The following is a 26,784-nucleotide window of genomic DNA, read 5'->3' as shown; positions in this document are numbered from 1 at the left end:
CTGCCGCGGGCTGCGCTCGCCGGCTGCGAGGCCCCGCCGTGCCTTACCCGGGCGCAGACCCACCGCCGGGCGTCCGAGGGCAGCAAGGCGCTCTGGGTATCGCGGGCGGCGCCGGCGGGCGGCGCGGTCCTCACAGGAGACCCCGGGGACTGGCGATTGACCCCGAGGTGCAGCGAGCCCGTCAGAGCAGCAGGTAAGAGACCGGGGGCGCTGGAAGAGGAAAGGTCGCTTCAGTGACAGGGGCGTTTGCCTCCGACGCCTCGGCTCCAGGGAGAGGGGCGGGGGCGAGCGGGGAGGCAGCGAAATGGGCAGCGAAGTGCAGCCCGTGTCAAAGGCGTTGGGAAGGCTGGCTCCGAATGTGGCTCGAAGCCTGGCTTCATATGGGTCTGGAGTCGCCACTTGGCTGTCACCGAAGGTGTCGTGTAATTTGGTACCTAGACAGTCTCCGGATGACGAGGATCCAGGATAAGATGCGAGTGAAAGTGGCATTGCTGAAAGTGGCAGTGAATGTGGTGCAGAACGAGTTGCAAATGTGCCCCCAGAATGCAGCATAAAAGTAGTTGTGAAATGTGTCAGGTAAGGCACAGGATGGGCTGGCCTGTGTGGCGTTGGAATTCATGGTAGAAGTGGTATTAGTGATAGTAATAAATCCTCAGGGAAAGGAGGTGTAGTATAATAAAAGATTAATGAGGCTCCTTGCTAGATATTTTACCGCAAGAAATCGAGAAGAGCTGTGATAAGCTGGATTTTTTTTGTGTGTGTGTGTGACAGAGAAAGTAACCACGTGAAAGAAAAAAGCAAATTATGTCTGGTTGTGAGATGGGAAAGAAAAAATAGGGCTAAAATCATTTCAGATTTTGCTGTCAGTGGGGAGAGCACTGATAAAATTGTGTCCTGTCTTCCATTCCAGGTGTGGAATGTTTGAAATGTTTTCAGAAAACATAAACAAAGATAATTAACATTGGGAAGAAGATTTGGTGTTTCGGGTGTCTTTCACTCTCTTCTCCGCTTCTCTCCAGGAAAATAAAAGAAAAAAGAATCTTGACCATAATTGTGAATTCCAAGATCATTAGGCAAAGGCAAATATTTTTTGTATGTGACCCTTTGTTGATTTTTACCCAGGTGAAAATATCTGGAGTGAGGAAAACAAAACAATATGGTGAACAAAAGGGATAAATTTTCAGGCATTTTGAGGGGCTGGAGCCAAGAGCTATCGCAATGGTTAATTACAGAGAATGGCAGTAGTGAAATATTCTTGTATGCTCTTGGTTTGCGGATGGTGAAATAAGGAAAAATTGAATACAGTAAATTGGCATAAAAAGCAACAACATGGATACTGTCAGTGGAATGCCTCCTGCAGCAATTCCCAGGTAGATCATCTTAGGAATGTGAGCGCTAAAATAAAAACATTAAATATTCCCTTGCTTTCTCCTTCTCTTCCTCCTCCCTCCATGTATATCTGTATCTATATATAGATCTATATATACATATATATGAAATTACATGCTGCAAAAACATTGTTACTTCCATTTAAGAAGAACATCTGTGTTTTGAGATATTGTCAAAGGTAGCTAGAATTTCAGAAGTAACAAAAGACACCTCAATGAGCCCTTTGATATAACTTGTATATGTACATACAATGTGTGTCAATATTCTATGAAACAAAAGCAGAAATATCTGGATGTGTTCATTAGGATATATTTAATTATTGATGAGATTTTAGTGTTTTATGTCACAATTTTTGTGACAAGGAATTACTTCTCTGAATGTTGTTATAGTAATTTGCCAGATAATTTGAAAATACATAACTGGCTTTTCCCTGGATCCAAAATTCAGTCGTTGAGGAATCATTTGTGTCAAAGACAAAACTGGATTTTCCTTGGCAATTGATTTTGGGTTTTTAGTGTTTTCCGTAGATATGTCCCTCACCTTGAGTCTCTACTGGGGCTAAAAAAGAGAAGAGGGACAGAGGAGAATAAAGAGCAATTCTGTTGGGTCTTCCTGTTTTGTTCCTACTGTAAGCCATATGTACTGCCACCCCCTACTGTCTGTAGGAAGAGGTGTTGCAGAGCCCCATTCTTTTCTTGTTATCACTGCCCCCTTGTGTAAGGGAAGAAATTGATAGTTGCACTTGTGGAACTGTTCTTGATAGAATTATCATGTAGGTTTATTAATCATCTATTCTCTTCAGAGTTGCAGAGCTTTAAACTTATTATTAATCAGGCTTTATATTTGGTGTCTGTTTTTAATACAGGCAGTATCCAATTTTAGGTAATAATTAAGATTGCTAAGAATGTTTGTGGTATGTTTGGGAAGATGCAACAGTACTATTAATATTACTACTGGCTGGGTAGGTAGCTGACTTGTGTAATTCCAGCATGTTTGGAGGGGGGATTATTTGAGCCCAGGAATTTGAGACCAGATTGAGCAACATAGTGAGATCTTGTCTCTACAAAAAAAAAAAAAAAGAAAAGAAAAGAAAAATTAGCCGGTGTGGTGGTGTACACTTGTAGTCCCAGCTATTTGGGAGGTTGAGACAGGAGGATCACCTTAGCCCAAAAGTATGAGGTTGCAGTGAGTTGTTGTGATCATGCCACTGCACGATCATGCCTGGACAGCAGAGCAAGACCTTGTCTCAAAAAAATATATGTAGTCTTGGTGCTCGTAGTTCAGTGGTTAGGGCACTGGCCACATGCACCAGGGATGGTGGGTTCGAATCTGGCCCTGGCCTGCTAACAAACAACAACAATACAAAAAAAAAAAATAGCTGGACATTGTGGTGGGCACCTGTAGTCCCAGCTAATCAGGAGGCTGAGGCAAGAGAATCGCTTAAGCCCAAGAGTTTGAGGTTGTGGTAAGCTGTGACAGCACTCTACCAAGGGTGACATAGTGAGACTATGTCTCAAAAAAAAAGTATTGGTTGTTTAGTGGATAGATTTTTATATACAAGTAAAATGGAAATCAATGCAATAGAATGTTACTGATGATTTTAATTAGAGGGGAAAGAGACTAGGTTTCTCAGTATACAATTTAATTTCCATTTAAAACAAGTAATGTTAACAAAATTATCCACTCACAGTCCTTCTGCTGTAACAAATTTATTTTTGTGTTCCATGTTCCTTTAAGATTTTAGTTGATGGGGTGGTACCCATAGTTCAGTGGGTAGGGCACCAGCCACATACCCACTGGGCTGGTGGATTTGAACCCGGCCTGGGCCTGCTAAAACAATGACAGCTGCAACAACAGAAAAATGGCTGGACATTGTGGTGGGTGCCTGTAGTCCCAGCTACTTGGGAGGCTAAGGCAAGAGAATTGCTTAAGCCCAAGAGTTTGAGGTTGCTGTGAGCTGTGATGTTACAGTACTCTACTGAGGGAGACAGAAGTGAAAACGCTGTCTCAAAAGAACATGTACGTGTGTGTGTGTGTGTGTGTATCTAATTACAACTGTAGTCATTCCTCTGTATACACAGGGTATTGGTTTTACAGGCTCCTAAATGTAGGAAAAGTATAAGTGAGTTTTGCGTCCCATAAATACTGTATTGGTTGAAAAAAAAAGTCTGTGTATCCTGGACCTGCTTAATTCAAACCCGTATTGTTGAAGCGTGAACTGTGCTAGAAGTAAGAGCTCATACTTCTACCATGTATAGTACCTGTTCTTTGTCAATCCTGTTATACATTGGTTTAATCAGTTTAAATACCCTATGAGGTGTATATACTGTTATTTTCATTTCACAGATGAGAAACTGAAATGAGAAGTTAAAGAAGTGAAAGAGCTAGGGTTCAATTTGGGAACTTGCTGAGGTCTCTGTGTTCTTCACAAAATACTATATTGCCCTCTCACTCAAATTAGTGATTGATAAGGGATAATTAAAATGCACCTGCAGGTGACTCCCATAGCTCAGTCAGCAAGGGCGTTGGCCACGTACACCTAGGGTGGTGGGTTCGAACCCGGCCCTGGTCTGCTAAGCAACAATGACAACTGCAACCAAAAAAATAGCCAGGCGTTGTGGTGGGCACCTGTAGTCCCAGCTACTTGGGAGGCTGAGGCAAGAGAATCACTTAAGTCCAAAGGTTGGAGGTTGCTGTGAGCTGTGATGCCCTGGCACTCTACCCAGGGTGACAGCTTGAGACTCTGTCTCAAAATAAATAAATAAATAAAAAGAAAAGAAAATGCACCTGCACATCATAAAGCAAATACTAGAAGGGGATAAACCTGGTATGACTTACATAAACATTAAGCCTACATATATGCAAAAAATATTATTTACAGTATGAACATTTCTCTTTAATTTATACTTGGAATTATGAGGAGAGGAGTATCATTACTTACGTGGTAAAGGAAATATTTGTGAGGTTGGTTGGTTTTGGGGAAACTTTGGAGGTAAAAAGTTACTGTCAAGTAGTCTGATGTGGTGTATGTGTATACATAGTGTGCAAATAAACATATATTATGTGCACACACACACACATACATTCTGTTTCTTTAAAAGTACCAGCAAACCTTCACTGCTAATTTTCTCTAGGAAAATTAAGGAGCAATTATCAGATATTTTTCCTAGCTACTCAACATTTTTTACACTCTCTCTTTCTTTCTTTTCTTTCTCTGTTGCCCAGGCTGGAGTACAGTGGCACAGTTATAGCTCACCGCAGCTTTGATTGCTAGGGCTCAAGTAATCCTCCCACCTCAGCCTCCTGAGTCACTGGGAGTACAGGTGTGAGCCACCACACCCTGCTCATCTTTAGATTTTTTTGTATAGTTGGAGTCTCACTATGTTTCCCAGGCTGGTCTTGCTAGGCTTAAGCAGTCCTCCCATCCTGACCTCTCAAAGTGATGGGATTATAGGTGTGAGTTGCTATGCCTGGCCTCTCTATTCATTTATATTAAAAAGTACTGTAATTTGGCTTGGCGCCTGTAGCTTGGTGGCTAGGGCACCAGCCACATACACCAGGGCTGGCAGGTTATAACTCAGCCTGGGCCTGCCAGACAACGATGGCAATTACAACCAAAAAATAGCCGGGTGTTGTGGTGGGCGCCTGTAGTCCCAGCTACCTGAGAGGCTGAGGGAAGAGAATTCCTTAAGCCCAAGAGTTTGAGGTTGCTGTGAGCTGTGATGCCATAGCGCTCTACCGAGAGTGACATAGTGAGACTCTGTCTCAAAAAAAAAAAAAAAAAGTACTGTAATTAGCAAAAATGAGTAGGATACATTTTACTTTTTCCATCAACAAATGTTTGTTCAGATTTTTCTTAAACATAAACATTGTTTTATAGATATTTAGTTTATGTGACAAAATATTTACAAAAACGTGTAAAGTATAAAGAATAACAATGCACCTCACATTCATGTGTCTTCCACCCAGTTTAACAAGTGGAATATTACCTCTTACAATTGCAATAGTTATTTTCTTCTCTTAACCAAACAGCTTCTGCCATTTTTTTATAAAACAGAAACTTTTTCTTCTTATGCCCTGAATCATACATCTCATGTAACCACTTCCTCCATTTTCGTATACATTTATTAATATAGGAATTCATCATAAACTAATAATGGGGGGGCTAAAATGTTTTCAGCACATTTTTTTTTTTTTTGAGACAGAGTCTCAAGCTGTCACCCTGAGTAGAGTGCAATGGCATCACAGCTCACAGCAACCTCTAACTCCTAGACTCAAGCGAGTCTCCTGCCTCTACCTCCCAAGTAGCTGGGACCATAGGCATCCGCCACAATGCCTGGCTATTTTTTTTTTTTGGTTATAGCCAACATTGTTGTTTGGTGGCCTGGGCTGGATTCAAACCCGCTAGCTCAGGTGTATGTGGCTGGTGCCTTAGCCGCTTGAGCCACAGGCACCGAGCCAGCACATATGTTTATAAAACAGTATATTTAATAAATTGTCATAGACTCAGACCATGCTTTGTATTGGTACTGGTTAGTAGTTCATTTTAGCTTACTTCACTTATAAAGCCTAATTTGGTTTAGAAATAGAGATTTACTAAAATTGTTAAACATTAGTAGATTATTTCCTTCTTATATTATTGATTCTTGACTATCTTATGTTAGCTGTGTTTTTTTTCCCTACTCAAGTACCTTTGCTTTTTGAGTGTAATATTTTCTAAATGACTTCGTATAAATTATTTTGAATGGAGAAGGACGTAGACCCTAGGAAGGAGTTTACTAATTCAGTAGTTCCAAAAGGGAATAGGGTTAGATGTTACTGATTGGTTATGAGTTAGAAAAAATGTGCCTGAAAGAAATGCATTAAAATTCTGTTTGTCATATTTCTTACTTTTACAATAGAAGTAATATTGAATCTGAGGCACATCGATTGGGCACACTAGTTGAATTTACTCAGAATTGCCAATGTTAGCTAGAATATTTTTACTGGCAGTATGGTACTTAGGTTTTATTTTAAGGAACTAGAACAAGTAGTTGCATATGGCTGTTTACTAGCAATAGTCTAATCAAGGTATCAAATACCATAAAATGGTTTGGAAACTAGTTTAATTATTTGGACATTTATTTTTTTTTCTGTGAATGAATTGAGACTCCACAATCACATTTGGAAATGTGTCTGTAGTCATCAAATATTATTTAGAGGGAAGACACTATTCAATGTACTATATAAGTAAATAGTTTGACTTGTTTTGGGGAGGGGGGAAGAAGACATTGGAGTCTTTTTTTTTTTTTTTTGAGACAGAGTCTCACTCTGGCACCCTGAGTAGAGTGCCTGGTCAAATAAGTAGTTTTTTATAATGCCATGACAACTATTACTTGGTATATTTGAATAGCATCTTTTGTAGTAACTTGTATTCGATAAAGATCGTTTAAGATGAAAAATGAGTTGAGGAGATGTGTATATGGTAATGGTACATGTGTATTGTTAGTCTCTTTAAAAGGCCATTGAGACAAACTGGATAAAAAAAGAGCTTAAAGATCTGGGGCGGGGCGGCGCATGCCTGTAATCCTAGCACTCTGGGAGGCCTAGACAGGTGGATTGCTTGAGCTCAGGAGTTTGAGACCCATCAGCTACCTGGGAGGCTGAGGCAAGAGAATCTCTGGAGCCTAAGAATTTGAGGTTGCTGTAGGCTCTGATGCCACAGCACTCTACTTAGGGCAACTGAATTAGACTCTGTCTCAAAAAAAAAGCTTAAATTTTCCTACTCAATGATCCTTTTTTTTCTTTTAGGGGATATTTTACTTTGAGTATTTGAGATTCAGGGTAATAATAGATGGAGAACAAAAAATTTGTGCCTGAGTTTTAGAATGCTAAGGCAAGTCGAGGATGCAATAAGTGAAAAAATTTCTGGTAGGATCCGTTCTTATTCCAGAAAGCTCTAAAGTAATTATAATACTATAATTATTTCTGGAAACAATTTTGGTAGGTCAGTTTATTTTTTAAAAATATTTATAAAACATGCGAAATCTGTGTTTGTGAATAAATATTACATAAGTTGCTTTTTTTATGGGCCACATACATATGACACAAGTGTCTTGTTATGTTCGGCTCTTGTTTGTCCTCGGTTAGTTAAAGGTAAACATTGAATTTAAAAGGCAAAAGAATTACATTGGTGTTAGTCTTAATCATGTCTTTTCTTTACCCTTTTCTGCCCCATAATATCAGTTTCAGCTTTTATTCACTGCATAGTATGTACCAATTCTAAAACATCTTTCTTTTTTTCAGAACTTGAGAGAATCTGATGTTAGTCATTTAAACTAGGTAGTTGTGTTATAGTGAATGATCTTGTCGGTGTTTTTTTAAAAAAATCCAATTGCCCAGTAGACATCTTTACTGTTCTTGTCAAATTTATGTACCTTTCTTTCCTAGGTATTCCACCTTGCTGCCAGAGTGATTTTTCTAAATGGGCATCTGATCACGTCACTTTTTTCTGCAGAATCTTTCAGAACCTCTGATCACGTCATTCTTTTCTTCAGAGTCTTTCAGGGGTTCCTCATCACTGAATGGATAAAATGGAAGCTCCTTCGCAAACCATGTAAGATTCTTCATAATCTGGTCCCTGCTTCCTCTTTAGACTCATTGCTTACCTCTTCAATGTTATGCTTCAGCAATACTGAACTGTGGTTCCTTCATTCATGTTTTTCTTTGTGAAGTTCTTTTTCATGGACTACTCCTCTCCTCTTTGTTCTCTGGGTACGCAGCTCTTCAGTGGTCGTGTCTTAGCCCAAATAGTATCTTTAGAGTGAAAAAGATCATGCTTACTCATCCAGGTGGGCCTGGGCATGCTATTCTCTATTCTCCCCTTGCAATTTATAGTAGTTGTCACAACATATTTAAGTATTTATATGACTGTCTCGTCACTAGTCTGTGAGCCCATTTGAGCATGCTTTTATTTTCAGCATCAGTATAGCTAGTGCATAGTAGGTGTTCATTACTGCTTTTGAGTAGAGATTGTTGATAATTATTTCAGTTATGCCTTTGAAACCTCATCATTTATTGTGGAATTGGAGGAAATGTTAGGCATCAGCATACACACTACTTAAAATATTATTCAGAGTAACTTTCTGGACTGTAATTACAACTAACCCTAAACATAAATCATATTTTGTTCTTTTTTATGTTTTCTGGTGGCAGGGAGATTAGAAAGTTCCCTATGCAAACTTCAGCCAAATTATTTTCTTTGTTTGTCATAGGGCTTGGTAAACTACTGCCCATAGGTCAAATCCAGCCCATTGTCTGTTTTTGTACAGCCTGCAAACTAAGAATGGTTTTTATATTTTTAAGTGGTTGAAAAAAATATCTAAAGATGAATAATACTTTGTAACATCTGAATATTAAAGGAAAGTTTAATTCAAGTTTCATTGCCCATAAAGAAAGTTTTATTGAAACATAGCCATTCTCATTTGTTTACATATTGGCTATGGCTGTTTTCAGGTACAACAACAGAGTGACTACTAGTTGCTGTAGGGACCATATGTCCTTCAAAACTTAAATGTTTACTGTCTAGCTCTTTACAGAAAAAGTTTGCCAGTCTTTGGTCTGTTATGTGGTTCATGCCTATTAAGTGTTCACTCAATGTCATGAGTTGGAGATAGACCAGTTGTGTCTGTTGCTGTGTTTTCAGGGCTTACTTGCTTCAATTTACTAAGAAAAGATCGGCCACTTTGCATTGGTACTGATTATCTGACAGGCCCCTATTGTATCTCCTTATGTCATCTTTATTATGTCTAACTCTGAAGAAGTTTCCAATAAAGCATCTTACAAGATTATATTCCTTTTTTAAGAGAAATATCCCAAGTGACTAGGGGTTTGGAGCATATCATACAAGTAAACATTTTTCCTTGCTAAGATTTTATTCTCTCACATACATATTTTGCATTATGTCATTATTGTATTTTATTTATTTATTTATTTATTTGAGACAGAGTCTCACTCTGTTGCCCTAGGTAGAGTGCTATGGCATCATCATAGCTCACAGCTCACAGCAACCTCAAACTCTTAGGGTTAAGTGATCCTCTTGCCTCAGCTTCCCGAGTAGGTAGGACTACAGGTGCTTGCCACAATGCCCACTGATTTTTTCTATTTTTAGTAGAGAAGGAGCTCACTCTTTCTCAGGCTGGTCTTAATTAAACTCTTGAGCTCAAGTAATCTGCCTGTCTTGGCCTCCCAGAGGGCTAGGATTATAGGCATGAGCTACCGAGCCTGGTCTTCACTGTTGTATTTGAAAGAACCTTGATTTTGTATATTAACTTGTTATGCAGACGCCTTGTGTGTAAGATATAGGAGTTTGGAAAAAGGTGGGGGAGGAGCGGGTCGTTTATGGAGTATATTAACATATTCATTTATTTAGATATTTACTGACTACCTACTATGTATAAGTAGTTACTTTTGCTACAGTTGTCTTTCAGTTAAAGGTGGAAATTTCCTATTCTTCCTTAAATAAAAACTTAAATTGTAATTTAGAATTATGTGTCTTAGTTTTTCTATTGGGAAGGATATATTTTTTAAAAATGTAGCATATTGATATTGGCCACTTCCCCAAAGTTTCATTAGCCAATGTTAACAAGTGTTACTGTTTCTTTATTTGGCAAAGTCTTATGATAAAGAAGGCAGTGATTTATGTATTCCTTTTTCAAAATATCTGCAAGCATTGCAGATATAAAATTCACCAAGAAAAGTATATAAGCAATAATAATGGAGAACTTTTGTTATTCCAATTGGGTATCTTTGGACCAGGTAGTCATGCTTACTTATTTCCATTCCTGTAATACCATGGCAAGTATTATCAGATGGTGACATAACTGACTATAAAGATTGACAATATGAAGAAATAAGGCACAGATTTTTATTGCCATAGAAACCCCCTTTCCCATGTATGAATGCAGCCTTGTGAGTAGATTACCATTATTAAACTTGGAGATGAGAATGTATATGTAGATACTGTGATTTAGTCATTTTAGGCTTGGAGAATCTACTTCCCAATCTTAGTAAATTCCTCTGCCTACATGAAGGCAGTCTTTTCTTAGCCCATTGTTCCTAATCTCACATTGAGGGAGAGTTCCACAGTATCTAGTTCTAGTAGCTGGAATTTGACAAGGCACAGCTAGTTTGGGTGTGAAAACTTTGGTTGTACTCTAGAATTTCCTTTCTGTTCAAAGTCCATAGAATTCTGTAGGGGTCCCTAGGATTGTGAATTGGGATGAATAAAGGTAATTAGCTTTAGTAGACCTGTGAAATGAAGACTTGTTAAGGTACATAAGCAGATAACCATCCGGTAAAGTATGTAAACAAATAACCATACAACCTTGTTCACCCAAATCCTGCTTCATGGTCAGTGAAACTTACCTCTTTCTTTTTAGAGCTTTAAAGAGAGAGAGGGACTTCCTTTGGAAGTTGTTATTCAGATGTGCACGTATTACAGGATGACAGTTATGTTGTTTTGTTGTAAGAAGCTTACAAATTCTACAGTGTGAGACCAGTTGTGTAGTGGAAAGAATATGAATTTATGAGTCTTAAATAGTGAAAACAGGTTTGAATTACTGCTCTGTCACTTACTAATTATATGAGGGGCTAAAAACCTATCTTGTAGGACTTTTATGATGATGAAAAAAATCTCAGTGATAGTAATTAGTAGAAATTTTCATTAGGTTTTGGAAAGTATCCTGGATTCTTCTTTTTTTATACGTACTTCACCCAGCTCCTTCCCTGAATTTTTGCAGACATTGTCAGTCTAGCTTTTCTTAATCTCCTTTTTAGCCATGCAGGGTGCTCAAAAAAACCCATGGTAAGGCCTAGTGCCCTCGCTCAGGCCTGCAATCCTAGCACTCTGGGAGGCCAAGGCAGGTAGGTATATTGACTGAGCTCTGGAGTTGCAGGCCAGCCTAAACAAGAGTGAAACCTTGTCTCTAAAAATAGCTTGGTGTTGTGGCAGGCACCTGTAGTCCCAGCTCGTTGGGAGGCTGAGGCAGGAGGATCTCTTGAGCCCAGGAGTTTGAGGTTGCTGTGACCTATGATACCACAGCATTTACCCAGGGAGACTAAGTTAGACTATCTCAAAAAAAAAAAAAAAAAAAAAAGCCAATAACAACAACAAAAAACACGAACCATGGTAGTTTGGCTACTGATTTATTTTATTTGTAACCACAATTTTTTTTTCTTTTATGAAGGATTTGTTGAAAATTTTTGATTAACTGTACATTGAAGAGCTCAGATACTGTTAGGCAGTATCTGAGACTCTTGTTATGCATTTCTTTTTGGATTATACCACTTAAGCAACACAAACTTGATGAAAAATTGAATTTTAATCCCTTCTATAAAATATCAAGCCATAGCATTTCTTGAGACAGTGAGCCCTTTGACAGTTTTTGTTCTGTTTGTAAACATGTTCAGGTTTTACAAATTTCTCTCATTTTTGTGAATAACTGAAACTTTGCTCCCTTATCCCCACTGTATGGCCAACGCTCCATGTTAACAGCTTTTTGTAATTTCTCTTTTTTAAACATGTCTATGTGATAGTCAAAGTTGACTGCTTAGAGGGTTTGTTTTTTTAAATCTCTACGTGCTTAATAAAAAGAGGACTTGTTTATTTACATTATGGTATAAAATAATACACTGGAAAAATTTGCCTCTTTAGTATAAATAACAGGCTATTTAGTTAACCCTTTGTCAATTTTTTCAAAACTATATATCATTAGTGTAATTACTTTTGAATACTTTTCTTTAAATAAACTTGACTCATTTTCTCTTAGTTTCGTCTTTGGTTATCGTTATCTCCATGAACTTGTAAGTTTGTACTAGTTGTAAAATAAAATGTAGTTTATCCTAAAGACATTTTGCTTAATCCACTTGGAAAAGACTACTATATGCAACTTTGGTTGCAGATTGTTTTGTTTTGTTTTGTTTTGAGACAGAGTCTCACTTTGTCACCCTCAGTAGTGTGCTGGGGCATCATAGCTCATGGCAACTTCAAACTCTTGGGCTCAAGCAGTTCTCTTGCTTCAGCCTCCCAAGTAGCTGGCACTACAGGAGCCCACCTTAATGCCCCACTATTTTTAGAGACGGGGTCTCACTCTTGCTAAGGCTGATCTCAAACTCCTGAGCTCAAGCCATCCACCTGCCTTGGCCTCCAGAGTGCTAGGATTATAGGAGTGGGCCACCATGCCTGGCCTTGATTTGTGGTTTTAAGTAAATGAACTTCGTAATGATTTCTCTCTTTACCTAAAATAATTTAATTTTGTTTTTGTCTTTAGGTGTGTTAAGGGTTGGCATTTATTGGTTGTCAAAAAATTTTGTAATTATTTGTAATAGGCAGCTGGTTTCTCCTTCCCTCCCACCCTTTTTTTTAAATTACCAAATTAATGTACATGCTTGCAATCACTAAAATAAACTCTAGCCATAAATAAAGAAAAGGCTAGTATTTTTATCTCCCCTTGGGTTTCCCCTTTCTCCATTTATAATCCTTGGGGTTGTCAACATTAACTAGTACTTTGGTGGTAAGTATTTTTTAATGTTTTTCTCTTTATTCAAAAAATATATGAACATATATCCACATATACACAGGCTTTTTAAAAATTAAGTAGGGATCATATTATTTACATTGCTTAGTAACTTGCATTATTCATTTGACAATATATCATGCCTGTCACTCCACTTCAGTAAATGGAACTCAAATAAAGCTGAAGAATATTTTATGGCCACTGTACTGTAACTTATTCTGGTATTCCTCAACTGACGGATGTTAAGTTTGTTTTCTTTTCTTTCTTTCTTTTTTTTTTTTTTTGCTATTATAAACGTTACTTCACTCCTGTGATGGAGAAGCAAACATTTTAAATAAAGCACTAGCAAAATAAATCCGTCAGTGTATTTAAAAGACAGTGCATCATGATTAAGTAGGGTTTATTCTAGGATGGTAAGGACATTAAAATATTAACATTTTATTATATTAATAAATTAAGTTAAAACTATATGTTTATCTCTCTTTTGAGGGGGGAGTTGGGGGGCTTTGTATTGTATTTATACAAAATGGCTTAAGGATATGCCTGCTCATGTAGACAGCAATCCAACTTTTGTATAATTCTTTAGTCTTCAAAGTTGATAGACAAAAGTCTTTATTTTGGAATCTTTGGAAGAACTCTGTGGGTCCTGTATCTTAGTCTTGACCTCAGTACTGGCCTATGGTTGCCACAGTTTGGTACGTTGACAATGTGGACATTAGCGAACTTACAGAGACTGGGATGGATGACAGGGGTAATAGCATCCAATTTAGGGAGATCGTATTTGATAGCTTTGAGCTTAATGGGTAACGTATTGGCCCGTATACCGATACTCATTACCTTGAAAACGTTGGTCTAAATCTTTTTGAGGACTTAACTCCCCTCCCCCAATCCTGTCCCTTAGATTGAAATTTGAGGAACTTCTTGTTGTGCTTCTTGGCAAAATTATGCGTTCCTTAGAATCTGAATGCTTGAAGCCATTTCTCTGCAACTTTCGGGACTGGTTGTGTACTATATTGTTCTTGGATCTAGCCATATCTTTACTGCCAGCTACAATTCTGGGAATGATGGAGAGTGGAAAAAAGAGCCCTATGTCTATTTCAATAGATGCAAAAAAATTTGATAGAACTTTGAAATAATTTCCTCAGAGAATATGTGGCATAATTTCTAAATCCTTACTTGAATGAAGTTGCCTTTTGTCTTGATCAGTGAGTACTATTTTGACCAGATATAGTCGTCAAGGATCATAGTCTATAGCATATTCATGTTATTCCATTGTTTTTAAGCTTCTTGTACGGCAGATGAAAAGTCTGATGAGTCTAACTCTTTTTAAGTAACTTTTTTTTTCTCACCCTTCTACACATACAATTTTACTACCCTTGTATGTTCTGAAATTTTCAGGTTTAATCTCATTGTTCACGTTATCCCTTTTATATCATCAGAAACTCAGTACTACCAGTTCGTCTCTCATTTCTTGGACACTAATTCCTGTCTGTATGGTTCTGTTTCCCATTCTCTGATCCCCAGCTTCATTTTTTTTATTCATTAAAATTAAGTAATTTTATTGGAATATGTGATTTCAGTAATTGGTCATTCTGAGTTGATTTTCTCAGGTACGCAGTGTGGTCTTCCAAAATGTAGTTTCAGTTTTTTTCTTTTTTTTTAATTTCAGGAAAGTTGTTTTCAATTATTGTTTTTGCTATTAATTTTTTTTTCTTCAAGGGCTCCTATTATATTATCTGTATAGTCAGTCTTGTTTTACCTGTCTTCAGTATTTGTTATTTTCTCTCAAATCCTTTTTATCTTTTTGTTTCTTACTGACTTTTAAGATTTTCTTCTTTTTTTAACCTTCTGTTTTTCTTAAGGGATTATCTGTTTTTATTTACTCTTGTCTTCATTTCTGGAATGGTTTTTTCCTTTTATTTTTAATTCTTTCCTAGGTTATATCATCTTATTTTGAGTTTTTATAATTCTTATTTCTGTTGTTCTTTCATGTCTATATCATTTCCTAAGATGTTTTAATTTTTAATTTGTTTAATTTTGAAATGGAATTTTACGGTTTTGACTGGTTATGTGGGCATGCCTTTCTGGTATACTACAGGGATGTTATTCTGTTGGTTATTCTCGCTTTTCTTATAATTACTTTGTATGGTATTGATCTTGACACTTTTCTGTGATTCTCTTTTTTGAAATTAATTTTTAAATCTTCTAGAATGTGGCTGGGTTCAGGAAAGCTTTTTCTAATTTCACAAAGCTTTTTTTTTGTTTTTCTGCAGTGTTAAGAAATGGTGGATTGCATTCTGAGATTTCTTGGCCTTTTTCTCCTCTGCTAGTTTGATCTGAACCCTCTTTTCAATCTCTCTCATCTGACCCTAATTTTCATCTTACTCTTTGCCTCTGGAGTGGTTAGTCATCTGAACAATTCCCTTTATTTTTAACTTTCTCTCCAAATAGTACCTTTATCTGCTTGCTCTAATTGAAGCCTGTCTCTCTTCTTCAGGGTACTCCTTCCCCTGAGTTCTTTAGAGGCAGCTCCTCTTATTGAGAACAAAGACATTCTCTTTGCTTCACATTTCTGCATTATACTTCTTCTGGGGTCATTGTCACTGTCCTACTACTCTATTGTTATTATTTTAGTATCCAGGTAGATGATTCTTCTATGGGTTGAGTAACTCTTATCTGAAAATCCAAAATCCTAAATGCTCCAAAATTTGAAACTTTTTGAGTGCTGACATGACATTCAAAGGCAATGCTCATTGGGGGCATTTTGGCTTTTGGATTTTCAGATTAAGAATGTTCAGCTGTTAAGTGTATAATGCACGTGTTCCGAAATTTGGAAAAATCTCAAATCCCTAATAACATCTGGCCCAAAGCATTTTGGATGCTAAGAGGAAGTCAGCCTGCCTCTTGACTTCCTTTCCTCCAGTGATCTTGTCTTCTATCTTAGCTATTCACTTCTATGGCATATTTTATGCAGATTTTTAAACCCTCAGTGTATCTGTATTTACTGGGGATCTTTGAAAAACTATAAATGCTTTCTCCTAGAGATTCTGGTTTGATTAGTCTCCGATGTGGCCTGGGATGTTACTTTTAACAGTTTTCCAAGGTGACTTTAATGTGCAGTCAGAATTGAGAGCCGGAACTGTCTTTGAACTTATTATTACCTATTATTATAATTACAACTTTCTTTAGTATCAGTTTCTGATATTTTATTCTCCAACTACTACCTTCTAGTTTTCAGGCTCACTTCTAGTACCCAACAACCCTAATTCTTTGACCTCACTGGGACCTTTTCATTTATTACCTTTTTTATTTCACAGTACTCTCACATCCTCCTTTTTTAACTAGCTGAATTCCCACAGTTTGTCGTCATGCTTGCTCTACTTGAATCTACTTTAAGCCCCCTTGACCACTCTCCCTGGGTTGTTCTTCCTTGGCAAAACCCTGACTGAAATCAGCTTTACCTATTTTATATGTGTATACTTATAAGTGAATATAGCTGCAGCAAAACAACTGTTTAAATCTTGACAAGAGAATGACTTTAAATTCATTGTTTAATGCTACTCAGCTGTCCAACTATATTATCCTAGTTCTTGCACAGTCTCTTCACTTACTTGCATCCTTGCACTCACATTTTCGTATTTCCTTTTCTATTCTCTTTCTCAGCTGATAACCTTGCTTTCTGTTTCATTAAGAAAATAAAGGCTCGGCGCCTATAGCTCAACCCGCTAAGGCGCCAGCCACGTACACCTAAGGTGGCGGGTTCGAATCCCCAGCCCAGACCCGCCAAACAACAATGACGGCTGCAACCAAAAAATAGCCGGGCGTTGTGGCGGGCGCCTGTGGTCCCAGCTACTTGGGAGGCGGAGGCAGGAGACTCGCTTGAGCCCAGGAGTTGGAGGTTGCTGTGAGCTGTAATGCCACGGCACTCTACCCAGGGTGACAGCTTGAGGCTCTGTCTCAAAAAAAAAAAAAAAAGAAAAGAAAAGAAAAACATGCAGTGGGCTATAGTTCCAGCTACTTGGGATGCTGAGGCAAGAGAATCGCTTGAGCCCAAGAGTGTGAGGTTGCTGTGAGCTGTGACATCACAGCACTCTACTGAGGGCAATATAGTAAGACTCTGTCTCAAAAAAAAAAAAAAAAGAAAAAGAAAAAAATAAATAAGAAAATAAGAACAATCTTCCCATCAACTACATCTTTACTAATGTTATTTTGAATTAACTGTCTTCCTCTATCGAAGATCTTTTCTTCCAAATGTCCTTTAGAGCCCACTCCTCCTCAAAGACATTGTTGCTATAATTCTTCCTCTTTTCTTCCTTTTTGGATTACTGTCAGCAGCATAAAAACATATTGCGACTTCTTTCATCTAGGGGAAACTCTCTCTTGTCCCTACTTCTTCCAGCTATCCTCCCATTTTGTTTTTCTCACTTGTATGAGACTCTGCAAAAAAAGTTACCTTTGTTCACCTTGCCCAGTTAATTCTCAAGCTGAGAGCAGTGGTGTGCACTTGTAGTCCCAGGCTACCTGGGCAGCTGAGGCAGGTGGATGAATTGAGCCCAGAAGTTTGAGTCCACTCAACATAATGATACCCCATCTCTAAAAAGAAGAAAGGAAGGAAAGGAAGAAAAGAGTGAGGAGCATGCAAATGGAAAAGAAAGGCCCTTTCCAAGGACTTCTAAATAAGATACCCTCATTTTGGTTTCTCAGCCTGTGGCAGCTGGTATAATCATATGACTGAGGGCAGCAACCAGTAGCCGTGAGTACATGGGGAAAGGCCTAGGCAGTAGTAGTAGCTTCTCTCCAATTGTGGTAAAGAATGCCAGCCAGTAGCATGGATCAGAGACCTGAAGGGCAAGGAAATAAAGATAAATCCACGGGGAGGTGGTACTTTGCAAGTCTATTTGAAATGTTAAATATTTTGAGTTACCTGCTTTTAATTTTAGTACAAAATGATTTGATTCATCAACAAGATGCTGTGAATGATGATGATTTTGAGCCATACTTTTAGCCAGACAAATCAGAGTAACAGCTATCCACCAGTTTTCAATCCATACTTTCCTAGTTATTGTGCTCCATCAGTTGGATTTCCATATTCTCTTGGGGAAGCAGCATGGTGGCCCATGGCTAGAGACTAGTATCTAAAAATGTATGGACAAATGAAGAACTTTTGGAAATGCCTGATAAGTCAAAGAAGATGTTATTAAAGTTTTTTTTTGTGTGTGTGTGTAAGGTGACATCTTTGAACACTTAAACACAAAATTTACTCTTCATGTCATGTGAAGAACATCATTATGTACCAGTGATATTTTTGTCAACATGGGGTGATAGGAAATACCTCTCCATTTTTTGGTCAGTGTAGATTTAACTTTTTTCTTGATAATGTTGATTTCTTTATATAAGGCATGAGTTGATTTCAGAGACAGTCAACACAAATTTTTGCTTATTGTAGCATTTAGTTCTCTTGGGAAAAGTATTACTGATGGATAGGTTGGATTGGGCAGTGGTACTTTGCATAAGGTGACTGGCCTTAGCAGTATTGAGTAAGGTATTACTGGACTTAAGATTGGTAGTGACCTGACAGCTGCAGTGACAAAACAGCCATGACTGGAAGTGATATGACCAGCATTGCAAACAGTGTGCCTCCAGTTAGCCATGCAGCACTTAAATCAACCTCCTGGACTGCTGCTCCCAGAAAGCCTGGCAAACCTCAATCAAAACTTGAACCCAAGGGCAATGGGAAATTCGAGATTTTGCTGTGCTACCACCTTCTATAAAATGTAATGTGACTATTGGAACTTGAGTTGTAAAGGGATTAGAGGTAAAGGCTTCACCAGCCTAACTAGCCTACTAATCCAGTAGCCTCAGCCATTAATTCAGCCACCAGTATTAGTACAAAACCAACTGCCTCAGCATCAGTCTCAGCCACCACAACTATAGCAGCAATAAGGACCCCAGCCCCAGGTTCAGCCTCATCAAGTGCAGTCTCAGCAGCAACAGCTGCAGAGTCTTTGGGTAGCTCTTTGGAACAGGGTAGTAGGCTTCAACCAGAATAGTGGAGTGGGCAGTGAAAACTTTGGTTTAGGTGTTACACCCCTCAGTGCTTCACTTTCTAGTGTAGAAGTGTATCCAGTGCTAGAAAAGCTAAAAATCATAAACAACTATAATTTCAATGACTTTGACTAGAACCTGAAGAGTGGATGTGTATTTGTAATTAAAAGCTACTCTGGGCTCGGCGCCTGTGGCTCAAGTGGCTAAGGTGCCAATCACATACACCTAAGGTGGCGGGTTGGAATCTAGCCCGGGCCTGCCAAACAACAATGATGGCTGCAACCAAAAAATAGCCAGGCATTGTGGCGGGTGCCTGTGGTCCCAGCTACTTGGGAGACGGAGGCAGGAGACTTGCTTGAGCCCAGGAGTTGGAGGTTGCTGTGAGTTGTGATGCCAAGGCACTCTACCCAGGGGGGACAGCTTGAGGCTCCGTCTCAAAAAGAAAAAAGCTACTCTGAGGATGACATACAACATTCCATTATACTGTCTGGTGTAGCACTAAGCATGGTGGTAAGTGTTTTTCCCTGAATGGAAAAGGCCTACTTTACTCTTCATTGTGGATGGCAGTGGACATTTTTGTGGAGTGGCTGAAATGAAGTCTGATGTGGACTATATGATGCATATGCTGGTGTCTGGTCTCAGGATAAGTGGAAGGACAAATTTGAAGTTAAATGGATCTTTGTCAGAGATGTTCCAAATGATTGATTATAGCATATTCACTTAGAAAATAATGACAACAGACCAGTTACCAATTTAAGGGACAAGAGGTACACTTAGAAAAAGCTATAAGCAAGTAATTAAAATAATTGCTACTTTTAAGCATGCCACCTCAATCTTTGATGACTTTGCACATTATGAAAAGCACCAAGAAGTGGAAGAAGCAATGTGTAGGAGAGAAAGTAGAAACAAACAATAACCATATGGAGATGCCCTATTAAAATTGCAACACTAATAATGTAGACTCTGGAGATGCCTAATAAGTCACAGATGATATTAAAACTTTTTTGCTTAAGGTGACATCTATGAACAATTTAACACAAAATTCACTCTTATTGTAATGGTTTTTATCAGTACATTTGCCCTATACTTTCACCAAACACACTTGAGAACTATAATTAATCACATTTTGTCCTGAAGCTTTTACCAGTGACTATCGTCCTTTGTAATTATGCGTTCTAGCTAAGGCACAGAAGACTGAAAGAATGCAGGGATTCATTATCTTTTTGTATTTGTTACGTACTAACAGTTAACCATTAGAAGTGGTTTATTGATGTAAGAGTCACATTGCTTCAACTTCGTTATAGTTTTTAAATTGTTATTTTTTAGCTAATCTGCACATTAAAAACAGATAATTCTATAATATTTAGTCCTGGAGTTCAAGTATAAGTGTTTAAGTGAAAAGCTGTTTGTAGCAAACTTTTAACAGGGCAAAGCAACTTTAAGGTCTATTTTAATCAAATGAAACATAATCTGAAATTATATTAGAATATTTCCCTTGTCTTCAAACTGTTTGGTTTAACAGATTGATATGCAGCTTGGATATGGATTTCACTAGTTAATGCACATTCTTCTCCCCTTTCCTCCCTAATAATATGTACACTGAAAAATGTGCATTTTTCTGAGGAATGATTTTATTTGCTACCATTTAATGAACCCTAAAGTTTGAGTAAATGCACCTCAGTCTGACCTTTATAACTACATTTAAAATCCTTATTTTCTGTTTCTGGGTGTTTGTGAGCTTAATTGCTATCATAAAGTAAAAATATATTACTCTGTGTATTCACTAGCCAAATAAACATAGTTCTGGTTTAGCAAGCATATATTGTGCTTCAACTCCTTTCTCTCCAACTTTTCATTGTCCTCGTATCCTTAAAATACTTTGAAAATATGGCCTTGATCCATAGATTAAATCAGTATCTAAGTGAATGTGTTGATGTTTTATTCATCAAATCTATGTAAGTGGGAATCCTGCGTGTATCTGGGTACTCTTTTTTTTTTTTTTTTTGAGACAGAGTCTCACTTTGTTGCCCTTAGTAGAGTGCTGTAGTGTCATAGCTCACAGCAACCTCTAACTCTTGGGCTCAAGCGATTCTCTTCCCTTAGCCTCTCGAGTAGCTGGGACTATAGGCACTCACCACAACACCTGGGTATTTTTTAGAGATGGGGTTTCGCTCTGGCTTGAGTTGGTCTTGAACCTGTTAGCTCAAACAGTCCACTCGCCTCCACCTTCCAAGTGTTGGGAATACAGGCGTGAGTCACCGTGCCTGACCCTGGGAGGAATTCTTATAGTTATCTTTTTAACATCTTATTTGTTTTCATTAATTACATAGCAACATTTATTTTCTATCTTGATCCAAACTGATTTTGTATAATTGAATGTGTCAAGCATCTGTATAAATGGATTTGATGGCATATAAGTTAAGAAAATAATATACTGCTTTATATTGTTCCAAAAGGAGAAAGCTGTGTGGAAAGATATGTTAGGGGTGAAAATAGTAATACAGTAGAATAGAGTACCTTGATGTTTCATATTATTCCATTTATGTTTACATTATATTTAGAAATGTTTTCAGTTGCTGTGGTCTTTGGCCACTTCAACTCATAAATCTAGTTACAACTATTTCTTTGGGGCCTTCATTTATATACATTTTTTGGTACAGTGTTTTCTTAAAATATATAAATACTACATTCAAGTGAAAAAAAATTAGTATTTGTAGATAATCATAGCTAATACACAGTTCTTTGGTAGTTCCAGTCTATACTACATACCACTGTTTACTGAAGAGAACATCCAAATATTAATGGTATATTATAAAATAGAGGCTTTCTTAAAGGAAAATCACATTTTTTTTTTTACCTTTTTAAGAGTAAGTGATGAAACTTTTTTACATGTCTCATGACTATCTATGATGAAAAATGGTATTTTGAGTATAGTCACCATAGCAATGTTCTACAGGCCTAAGATTATACTATGTATAGGTAGGACATGTCAAAGATGACTGTTGTTATTCTGGAGATCCTATTAGAGGAAACTATAGAAGGGTGAATAGGAAGGATCTGAGGCCTCCCTGCGAGGGTCTCTTTTTTTCCTTGGTGCTTTATTAGCAATTCTAAATGTTTTTATAAAACTAGTTACATTTTAAATGGATTCAAACTTGTTTAATTTACATTATGTTTCTATGTAAGAATGTCATGGAAGCATCCAACAAGCAGATTGATTGCAATAGACTAAGAGATGTTAAAAATAAATGTAGTTGAGAGTCTGTTCATGGTGAGGAGTATAACCCAGTGCCTTTAACTCTCAAAAAAAAATTTTTTTTTTTTGAGTCAGAGAGTCTCACTGTGTTGTCCTGGGAAGAGTGCTGTAGTGTCATAGCTCACAGCAACCTCAAACTCCTGGACTTAAGCCCGCCACAGTGCCTGGCTATCTTTTGGTTGTAGTTGTCATTGTTGTTTGGCAGGCCTGGGCTGGATTCGAACCCCCTCGCTCCCATGTATGTCGCTGGTGCCCTAGCTGCTAAGGTACTCTGAGCTTTAACTCGAATTTTTAATCTTAAGTGAAATGGGTGCTGCATTCCTTTGGGGGAAAAGAAACTTTTTCTTTTCTTTCTTTCTTTTTTGTTTTTTCTAGTTGTCATTGTTGTTTATCTGGCCTAGGCTGGATTTGAACCCACCAGCCTGGGTGCATGTGGCTGGCACCCCACCCACTGAACCATGGGAGCTGCCAAAACCTTTTCCTTTTTAATTGGTAACTTTATGTTTTTCTCATTTAAGTTTTCTCCTATCCTTCTTGGTCTGTCATTGTATTGCACAGTGTTTTTACTCTAAGTGAAATTATTGCAGATTGTCTCAAGAGCACAATCAACTGAATGCGTTTTAACAGTGGGAACCAAAGGAGGTCCATAAAAGGAGACAAATAATCAAATGTTTAAATAATCATAAATTAAGACTTTATTGAGGCTGGGCACAGTGGCTCATGCCAGTAATCCAGTGCTCTGGGAGTCCAAGGCAGGTGGATTGCTTGAGCTCACACCTGCAATCCAGCATGCTGGAAAGCCAAAACAGGTGGATTACTTGAGCTCAGGAGTTTGAGACCATCCTGAGCAAGAGTGAAACCTTGTCTCTACTAAAAATAGAAAAACTGTCTCTTGTTTTCTTGCAGTTTTGCAGTGCTCTGGCTAGGACTTCAGTACTGTGTTAAATAAGATCAGTGAAAGTGGGCATCTTTGTCTTGTTCTCATTCTTAGAACAAAAGCTTTCTGCTTTCCCTGTGCAGGATGACTGTGGGTTTGTTGTATATGGCATTTATTATTTATGACAAAATAGCTTATTGACAGGGAGAAAGATTGATAAGCATGACAAGCAAAAGAGAGTGAGCAGGAGTGGGAACAGAACCTCCCATAGCTAAGGGGGAAAATCCAAATGGGAAGCCCCCATATGTGGCCTTTGTTGTGCTGAGGTACTTTTCCTTCTATACTTAGTTTGCTGAGAGTTTTTATCATGAAGGATATTGAATTTTATCAATTGATTTTTCTGCATCTGTTGAGATTATCATGTGGTTTTTGTTCTTTATTCTGTTGATGTGATATATCAACATTTATTGATTTGTATATGTTGAACCATCCTTGCATTCCTGGGATAAATGTTACTTGATCACGATTTATTATTATTATTGTTTATGTATTGGGTTTCTTTTCTTTTTTTTTTTTTTTTTGAGACAGAGTCTCACTATGTCTTTCTTGGTAGGTGCCATGGCATCACAGCTCACAGCAACTTCACACTCTAGGGCTTTAAGGGACTTTTTTTTTTTTTTGCAGTTTTTGGCCAGGGCTGGGTTTGAACCCGCCACCTCCGGCATATGGGGCCAGTGCCCTACTCCCTTGAGCCACAGGAGCCGCCCTATGTATTGGGTTTCATTTGTTAGTATTTGGTTGAGGATATTTGCACTTGTGTTCATCAGGGATCTTAACCCATGGTTTTCTTTTTTTATTGTGTCTTTATCTGGTTTTGATTCCAGGCTTATGCTGGCTTTGTATAATAAGTTAAGAAGAATTTCTTCCACTTCAGTTTTTTTTTGAACAGTGTGACAATTGGAATTAATTTCTCTTTAATGTTTGGTAGAACTGTGGGCCCCAACCCCTGGGCTGTGGACCAGTATCAGTTCACAGGCTTTTAGGAACTGGGCTACACCACATCACCACCTGAGTTCCATCTCCTATTCCATCTCCCCTACTCTGGCCACCCTCCCCCTAGTCTGTAGAAAAATTGTCTTCTATGAAACTGGTCTCTGGTGCCAAAAATATTCTACTCGTGAACTGTTAGGAACTAGGCCACAAAGCAGGAGGTGAGTGTTGGGTGAGTGAGTGAGTGAAGCTTCACCTGTATTTACAGCCACTCCCCGTTGCTCACGTCACTGCCTAAACTCCACCCCCTGTCCCATCTACCTCCCAGTCCCTCTGTCCATGAAAAGATCATCTGCCATGAAACCAGTCCCTGATGCTAAGAAGGTTGCAACCACTGCAATATAATTCAGCATTGAAGCCATTTAGATAAGGACTTTTTTGTTGTTGTTGGACTTGTTACTGCCCATTCATTCTTGTTCTTGGTCTTACCCATTCATTCTTGTTCTTGGTTTGTTATAGTTATTATTGGTCTGTTATACTTCTTATTGGTCTGTTCAGGGTTTCTATTTCTTTTTGGTTTGATCTGTGTATGTTGTATGTGCCAGGAATTTATCCATTTTCTATGGGTTTTTTAATCAATTGACATATAGTTGTTTGTAATAGTCTCTAATGATGCTTTGTATTTCTGTGGTATCCATTGTGGTTTCCTTTTTCACTGCTGATTTTATTTGTTTGGGTCTTCTCTCTCTTTTTTTTTTTCTTAGTCTAGCTAATGGTTTGTTGATTTTGTTTATCTTTACAAAAGCTAACTTTTTGTTTCATTGTTCTTTTCTTTTTTCTTTTGGTCTCAATTTCATTTTGTATTTTTTCTCTGATGTTTATTATTTCTTCTACTCACTTTCGGTTTGGCTTGTTTTTGCTTTTCTAGTTCTTTGAGATTCATCATTAGGTTGTTTATTTGAAATCTTTCTAGTTTTTATGATGTAGGCATTTATTGCTATAACCTTGTCTCTTTTGCTTTTGCTGTGTTATAGGTTTTGGTATGTTGTGTTTTGATTTTCATTTCTTTCAAGGAATTTCAAAATTGCATTCTTAATTTTTTCTTTCACCCATTGGTTGTTCAGGAGCATATTATTTAATTTTCACATATTTGTATAGTTTTTGGATGTTCTTGTTACTGATTTCTGATTTTATTGCATTGTGATTAGATAAGATATTTTGTATGATTTCTGTTTTTAAAAATATTTTAAGCATTATTTTGTGTCCTAACATATGATCAATCCTGGAGAATGTTCCATGTCCTGGTGAAAACAGTGTATATTCTGTAACTGTTGGGCGAATTATTTTGTAAATGTCTATAAAGTACATTTGGTCTGTGGTGTAGCTTAAATTCAATGATTCTTTGTATTTTTCTATCAAGATGACCTATCTAGTGCTGAGACTGGTATGTTTTAAGTCTCCAAAATTCTTGTACTGGAATCTTTCTCTCCCTTTTGATCTAATAATATTTGTCTTATATATCTGGGTGCTCTGGTGTTGGTGGTATATGTAATTGTTTTATTCTCATGCTGAATTAATCCCTTTATTATATAATGTCTTTCTTTCACTCTTTTTACAATTTTTGACTTAAAGTCTGTTTTGTCTGATATAGCTATTCCTGCTTGCTTTTGGTTTCTGTTTTCAAAGAATGTCTTTTCCATCTCATTTTCTTTATGAGAATATGTGTGAATATGTCTTTACAGGTGATATGACTTTCTTATAGGAAACATATACTTTGGTCTTTAAAAAGAAAAATCTATTTAAGAAGTCTTTGTCTTTTAAATGGAAGTGTAATCCATTTACATTCAGGGTTATTGTTAATATGTGAGGACTCCTCATTTTATTATTTTCTAGTTCTTTTGTATATCCTTTGTTCCTTACTTCCTCTCTTATTATTTACTTTTATGGTTGGATGGTTTTCTGCAGTGATAATATTTGAATCCTTTCTTTTCCTTTGTGTATCAGCTATACGACTCTGACACTTAAGTTTGTGAATTCACTGTAAAACAAGTGATACATATCTTATTGCTGAATATCACTAAGTCACTTTGAAAGCATTCTGCTTGGGAAGCTATGCACCTAGTCTGCTCTTCAAAGCAATTTTGCAGTGGCCATCAAAACTGTCATAGTATTATCCTTGATGTCCTGAATGTCATCAAAATATTTTCCTTTTAGCATTTCCCTTATCTTTCAGTAAAGAAAAATGTGAGGTCAGGTGAGTAAGGGAAGATGTTCTAATACAGTTATTTGTTTTCTGGCAAAAAACTCCCTTCCAAGCAATGTTATATAAGCTGATGCATTGTTATGATGCAAGAGCCATGAATTGTTGGCCAAGATTTTCTTAACTGTCTATCTGTTGATGTTTACTTGATCTGCTATGTTTCTCACAGCCATGATGATGACATACAATTTGACAAATTTTTGTGATGTTTTCATCAGTTCTGCTAATTTCTAACTACCCTGACCTTTCTTCATCAGTGATGCTTTTTCTCTCCTCAGAAAACTGTTTAATCCATTTCTACACTGCCATTTTCTTCATAGAATTATCTCCATAAACTTGGGCTAACATGTCCCTGGTTTGACTTCCACTCCTGACAAGTTTAACAAGAAATTTATGAATGTTTATTGCTTTA

At 37.6% G+C, this 26,784-nt stretch overlaps 1 protein-coding gene and 1 pseudogene across 1 annotated transcript in view; both read left to right on the top strand.

Annotated features, from left to right (window-relative positions):
- The first annotated feature begins 161 nt into the window (after positions 1–161).
- Positions 162–26,784, top strand: part of TANC2 (tetratricopeptide repeat, ankyrin repeat and coiled-coil containing 2) — a 346,976-nt gene continuing 320,353 nt past the window's right edge. The window contains exon 1 of the mRNA XM_003786213.3: positions 162–193. The gene's annotated coding sequence lies outside the window, so the exon portion shown is untranslated. The remainder of the gene's footprint in view (positions 194–26,784) is intronic.
- LOC100945345 lies at positions 17,758–19,905 on the top strand (annotated as a pseudogene).

This window comes from Otolemur garnettii, unplaced genomic scaffold (genome assembly GCF_000181295.1).
Source record: "Otolemur garnettii isolate 467f Iridium unplaced genomic scaffold, OtoGar3 scaffold00018, whole genome shotgun sequence".
Lineage (NCBI taxonomy): Eukaryota > Metazoa > Chordata > Mammalia > Primates > Galagidae > Otolemur > Otolemur garnettii.
Note: the sequence above shows the minus strand (reverse complement) of the source record. Positions and strands in the feature narration are given on the sequence as shown.